The sequence below is a fragment of the Mercenaria mercenaria genome, chromosome 19 (assembly GCF_021730395.1).
Source record: "Mercenaria mercenaria strain notata chromosome 19, MADL_Memer_1, whole genome shotgun sequence".
In the NCBI taxonomy this organism is placed as follows: Eukaryota; Metazoa; Mollusca; class Bivalvia; order Venerida; family Veneridae; genus Mercenaria; species Mercenaria mercenaria.
Window position 1 is genome coordinate 14842977 of NC_069379.1, and position 6517 is coordinate 14849493.

Consider the following 6517-nt stretch of genomic DNA (forward strand, 5'->3'; position numbering starts at 1 on the left):
TATATTTTTGTATAAACAGCACTGATGCAGTTATATCAAGGGTGACACTTTCCGCGAGATTGTACGTGAAAAACATTTTTTAAAAATGGCGTCATTCGAGAAAAAAAAAACTCTTTAAAATCGGCAATAAAAATTTCAAAAAGAACATTAAATAATAGCTCGCGCTATTCCAGAATTTGCAAGAAGTCCCAGTGTGGTAGGAACGCACAAAATTAACATTTAAAGCTTAATTGGAACATTGTTGTACGTTCATTACTTTATTCCATTGCTTAGGGGATAAACAAGCATTGATCATAGTGATTAATGGCTGAGCGTGATGGTGGCAGATGTGTCTTACCATAATATTTGATGATAGAGAATTTTACTTTTGTGCAGTATAGTAGCATTGCAATGTGAAATCAGGAATTAAATAGAAGACCCGTTTTATAATTTATACTGCAATTTTACTTTTAATTCTTGTTTTGTACGCATAATGGTAGACATATGGAGTGGTGTCATTCAAATTACTTAGATCAGGTGACACATGAAGTGGTTTCGAAGTTAAACACCTAACATTTCTTTTATTATAATCACGTTAGAAAATACCATGTTAAGTACAAGAAAATATATTACTGTTTTATGGGACTGTTGCATGTACATTATTTGCAATTAGAATATAACATTAAATTTCCCGTTTCTTCCTATGTGTATATGCCATCTAATAGCACAATAAACAGTGTGCACAAACTGTAGTTATTTTCAATTGTAAACCATATCATATTTATGTAAGTGTCATGACTATTTAGTTTGAAAGATGTGATGTAAAATAAATTATTTTCTTTAATGTTTTCATTTTTGTTGTATACAGGCTATTCTAGTCTTAACTGTCTTCTAATTAATTTGAACTATTTTCGCAACAGCGGTTTTTAAGTGTTTAAGGGTAAATGTCACAGTTGCCTATAGTGTATAATTATACTGGAAAAAATTTCCTACTGACAGAATTTCTTTAAACTTTGTGTACTGAAAGAGAATCAAGTTAAAAACGGAAATATATATCAAATATTATAGGCACCCAGGCTTGATCTTGAATTACCTGCTCTTGAAAGTAGATTGTTTTCAGTATTTTACCGACTTTCAAGGGCAGATAATTCATGACCAAGGCTGGGTTCCTGGTTTATTTTATTTCATATTTCTGTTTTCGATTTGATTCTCTATCAGTAAAAATAGTTTAAAGAAGAAATTCTTTCTGTAAGAAAAATGTTTCCCCATGTCAATAGACACTGTTGCAAATGTCCTTAACCATGAACATGGCAAAACGATACCGCAAAGTCCTGGTCTTTGCCATGGACCTAATTTCTTTAATCTTCGTATACTGACTGCAAATGAAGTCTGAAACAGAAATAAAAATTAAAATGCACAGTTCTCTTGCCTTGATCTTGAATTATCTGCCCTTGAAAATATCAAGCCTGGGTACCTATGATTTTTAATATATATTTCCGTTTTAAACTTGATTCTAAGTCAGTACACAGTTAAAAGAAATTCTGCCCGTAGGAAAAGTTTTCCCTATATATATATAGGTTCATGGGAGATAATGAAGTGTGCGACATTCATAAGAGCTCCCCAACACTTAAACACTAATCCCCAACCCCATGCAACAGGCCGAAGCTTTTCGGCAACTACACTACACTTCAGTACTTCTGTTAAGATCCATCAGACATTTTGGAAGCATTGGGCGCAACCAAGCAATATTATAGCGGACACAGGGTTATTCTGATAATAAGAGCGGTAATAAACTGCCAGCTTTGTAAAAGAATACGATGATATGACGTCACAGATATCTTATGGTCACTCTACAGTTATTTACTATGTTTTTCTTATTGATGGTGCGTTGGTCACTCAAGTGTACGTGTTAATGATTCCATGTTCCTAAATCCTACATACTATTATGAAAAACAGAGGGAGTTGAGTCTTTGTCTGATATCAAGGGTAAGGCTGGTCCAAGAACGGCGCAGATACCTCCTTATACCCTCACTTCCACAGGCATTTCCCACCAATTACAATTCTAAGCAACTTCACCCTCAATTCTGCAGCAATGGCCACATCACCCTCCAGTCTACAGTGATGGCAACATCACTCTCAATTCTACATCAATGGCAACATTACCCTTCATTCTACAGTGATGGCAACATCACACTCCATTCTACATCAATTGCAACATAACCCTTCATTCTTAAATGATGGCAACATTACCCTCCATTCTACAGTGATGGCAACATCACCTTCCATTATACAGCGATGGCAACATCACCCTCCTTCTAAAGCAATGGCAACATCACCCTCCATTCTACAGCGATGGCAACATCGCCCTCCATTCTACAGCGATGGCAACATCACCCTCGATTCTACAGCGATGGCAACATCACCTTCCATTCTACAGCGATGGCAACATCATCCTCCATTCTACAGCGATGGCAACACACCCTCCATTCTACAGCGATAGCAACATCACCCTCCATTCTACAGCAATGGCAACATCACCTTCCATTCTACAGCGATGGCAACATCACCCTCCTTCTAAAGCGATGGCAACATCACCCTCCATTCTACAGCGATGGCAACATCACCCTCCATTCTACAGCGATGGCAACATCACCCTCCATTCTACAGCGATGGCAACATCACCCTCCATTCTACAGAGATGGCAACATCACCTTCTATTCTACAGAGATGGCAACATCACTTTCCATTCTACAGCGATGGCAACATCACCCTCCATTCTACAGCAATGGCAACATCACCCTCCATTCTACAGCGATGGCAACATCACCCTCCATTCTACAGCGATGGCAACATCACCCTCCATTCTACAGCAATGGCAACATCACCTTCCATTCTACAGCGATGGCAGCATCACCCTCCTTCATTAGCAATGGCAACATCACCCTCCATTCTACAGCGATAGCAACATCACCCTCCATTCTACAGCAATGGCAACATCAACCTCCATTATACAGCGATGGCAACATCACCCTCCATTCTACAGCGATGGCAACATCACCCTCCATTCTACAGCAATGGCAACATCACCTTCCATTCTACAGCGATGGCAGCATCACCCTCCTTCATTAGCAATGGCAACATCACCCTCCATTCTACAGCGATAGCAACATCACCCTCCATTCTACAGCAATGGCAACATCAACCTCCATTCTACAGCGATGGCAACATCACCCTCTATTCTACAGCGATGGCAACATCACCCTCCATTCTACAGCGATGGCAACATCACCTTCCATTCTACAGCGATGGCAACATCACCCTCCTTCTAAAGCATTGGCAACATCACCCTCCATTCTACAGCGATGGCAACATCACCCTCCATTCTACAGCAATGGCACCATCACCTTCCATTCTACAGTGATGGCAACATCACACTCCATTCTACATCAATTGCAACATAACCCTTCATTCTACAATGATGGCAACATCACCCTCCATTCTACAGCGATGGCAACATCACCCTCCATTCTACAGCGATGGCAACATCACCCTCCATTCTACAGCAATGGCAACATCACCCTCCATTCTACAGCGATGGCAACATCACCTTCCATTCTACAGCGATGGCAACATCACCTTCCATTCTACAGCGATGGCAACATCACCTTCCATTCTACAGCGATGGCAACATCACCCTCCATTCTACAGCGATGGCAACATCACCCTCCATTCTACAGCAATGGCAACATCACCTTCCATTCTACAGCGATGGCAGCATCACCCTCCTTCTAAAGCAATGGCAACATCACCCTCAATTCTACAGCGATGGCAACATCACCCTCCATTCTACAGCGATGGCAACATCACCCTCTATTCTACAGCAATGGCAACATCATCCTCCATTCTACAGCGATGGCAACATCACCCTCCATTCTACAGCGATGGCAACATCACCCTCCATTCTACAGCAATGGCCACATCACCTTCCATTCTATAGCGATGGCAACATCACCCTCCTTCTAAAGCAATGTAAACATCACCCTCCATTCTACAGCGATGGCAACATCACCCTCTATTCTACAGCAATGGCAACATAACCCTCTATTCTACAGCGATGGCAACATCACCCTTCATTCTACAGCGATGGCAACATCACCTTCCATTCTACAGCAATGGCAACATCACCCTCCATTCTACAGCGATGGCAACATCACCCTCCATTCTACAGTGATGGCAACATCACACTCCATTCTACAGCAATGGCCACATCACCCTCCATTCTATAGCGATGGCAACATCACCCTCCTTCTAAAGCATTGGAAACATCACCCTCCATTCTACAGCGATGGCAACATCCTCTCCATTCTACAGCAATGGCAACATCACTTACCATTCTACATCAATGGCAACATCATCCTCCATTCTACAGAGATGGCAACATCACCCTCCATTCTACATCAATGGCAACATCACCTTCCATTCTACATCGAAGGCAACATCACCCTCCATTCTACAGCGATGGCAACATCAACCTCTATTCTACAGCGATGGCAACATCACCCTCCATTCTACAGCGATGGTAACATCACCCTCCATTCTACAGCAATGGCAACATCACCCTCCATTCTACAGTGATGGCAACTTCACCCTCCATTCTACAGCGATGGCAACATCACCTTCCATTCTACAGCGATGGCAACTTCACCCTCCATTCTACAGCAATGGCAACATCTCCCTCCATTCTACAGTGATGGCAACATCACCCTCCATTCTACAGCAATGGCAACATCATCTTCCATTCTACAGTGATGGCAACATCACCCTCCATTCTACAGCAATGGCAACATCACCTTCCATTCTACAGTGATGGCAGCTGCAAACACCGCCAATTCACAAACATTCGATAGAGAGGCTATCGTCATCACATCATCACAAATCACACTAAATATTTGAGGATAAGCCCCATTGCAGTCAACCATTACCTCCGTCTTAGCTGATGGTGCAATGAAGGCTTCAGTATAAGGCCCGGTGACACTCTTAGCGGGTTTGTTTTCATCGCCTGGCAAAAGAACATTAACTCATATTTTGGGGATAATGACTGATAGACATTAAATAAAAAGAACAATGATTATCCCTGTTTTGTATTCAGATTTAATTTTGCTAGAAAAACCGTAACTGTGTGTGTGGTTTTTTTTTTGTATTTTTTTTTTTTTTTTTTTTTTTTTTTTTTTTGTTTTTTTTTTTGCAGAATTTTCCGATCATGTGCTAATCAGTAAACATTTCATCGTCTATTTATCATTGCAGCTATATACGGCCCTACCGTCTATTAATCTTTGCTACTATGGCTAAGTCATCGATTAATGATTGCAACTATGGCCCTGTCGTAGATTAATCATTGTAAATTTGTCTTTGTCCTCGATTACTCATTACAACCATGGCGCTATCGTCGATTAATCATTGCATCTATGGACCTATTATCGATTAATCATTGCAACTTTTGATTAACCATAGCAACTATGCCCCCCCCCCCCACCCCATCGTCGATTTATCATTGCAACTACGGTCCAATCATCGATTAATCATTGCAGCTATGGTCCTATCGTTGGTTAATCATTGTAAATTTGGCTTTGTCCTCGATTAGTTTTTGCAACTATAGCTGTATCGTTGATTAATCATGGCAACTATGGCCCTATCATCGATCAATCATTGCAACTATGGCTCAATAGTCGATAAATCATTGCAACTACGGGCCTATCGTAGACTGATCATTATTCCTACGGCTTTATCGTCGATTTATCATGGTAACTATGGCTTTGTCGTCGATTAATCATTGTTAATATCAAATATGTTACTTTTTCCCCCGAATGGTCCAATATTTTGTGTTTTGGATATTGCATTTTCTTTCTGTTTTGCTTGTTACAGTTTAGAAGTTTATCATCAAAACTCAGAAATATTTGATAAACATGCACTACCTTTACCAACAATCTATCTGTCCATAACATGTTCTACCGTTATGTCCCGTAGACTGAATATTTCAAATATTCTCATAAAATTGTCTCCCTTTAAAAATGAATGCCATTAATGAATAAGTTCCACCTAGTTTTATGAAATTTCAGCACTGGGACATAGTTGCAAACGACTCAAACAGTTCTTTGAAAATGGTGATTTTTCAAAGGCGTTGAGCTGTCCGAAAGTGTGCCCCTTTATGCAGGCCTTTTCCGGGATTCAATGTAGATATATCATACAAGTTAATAGTTAATAGTTTTGTGAGGTTTACACTGTATTATTGCATTGTTCAAAGTCATGTTCAACAGTCTTTTATAGGTGGTGTTTAAAGGCATTGAACTCTCCCAGCGGCCCCTCAGTAGTCTCTTCCCAGAATTCAAACTACTGGGGAAATTGATGAATGCTTTTATAACTATTTTATATAATTTTATATTTACTGTTTAATTTTCTAGAAAGAACTTTTTTTTAATTTGTGCTTGTTTTTTTAACAAAACCTTGACCTTACTCAAAATCTTGTTATGTGTACTGCGTA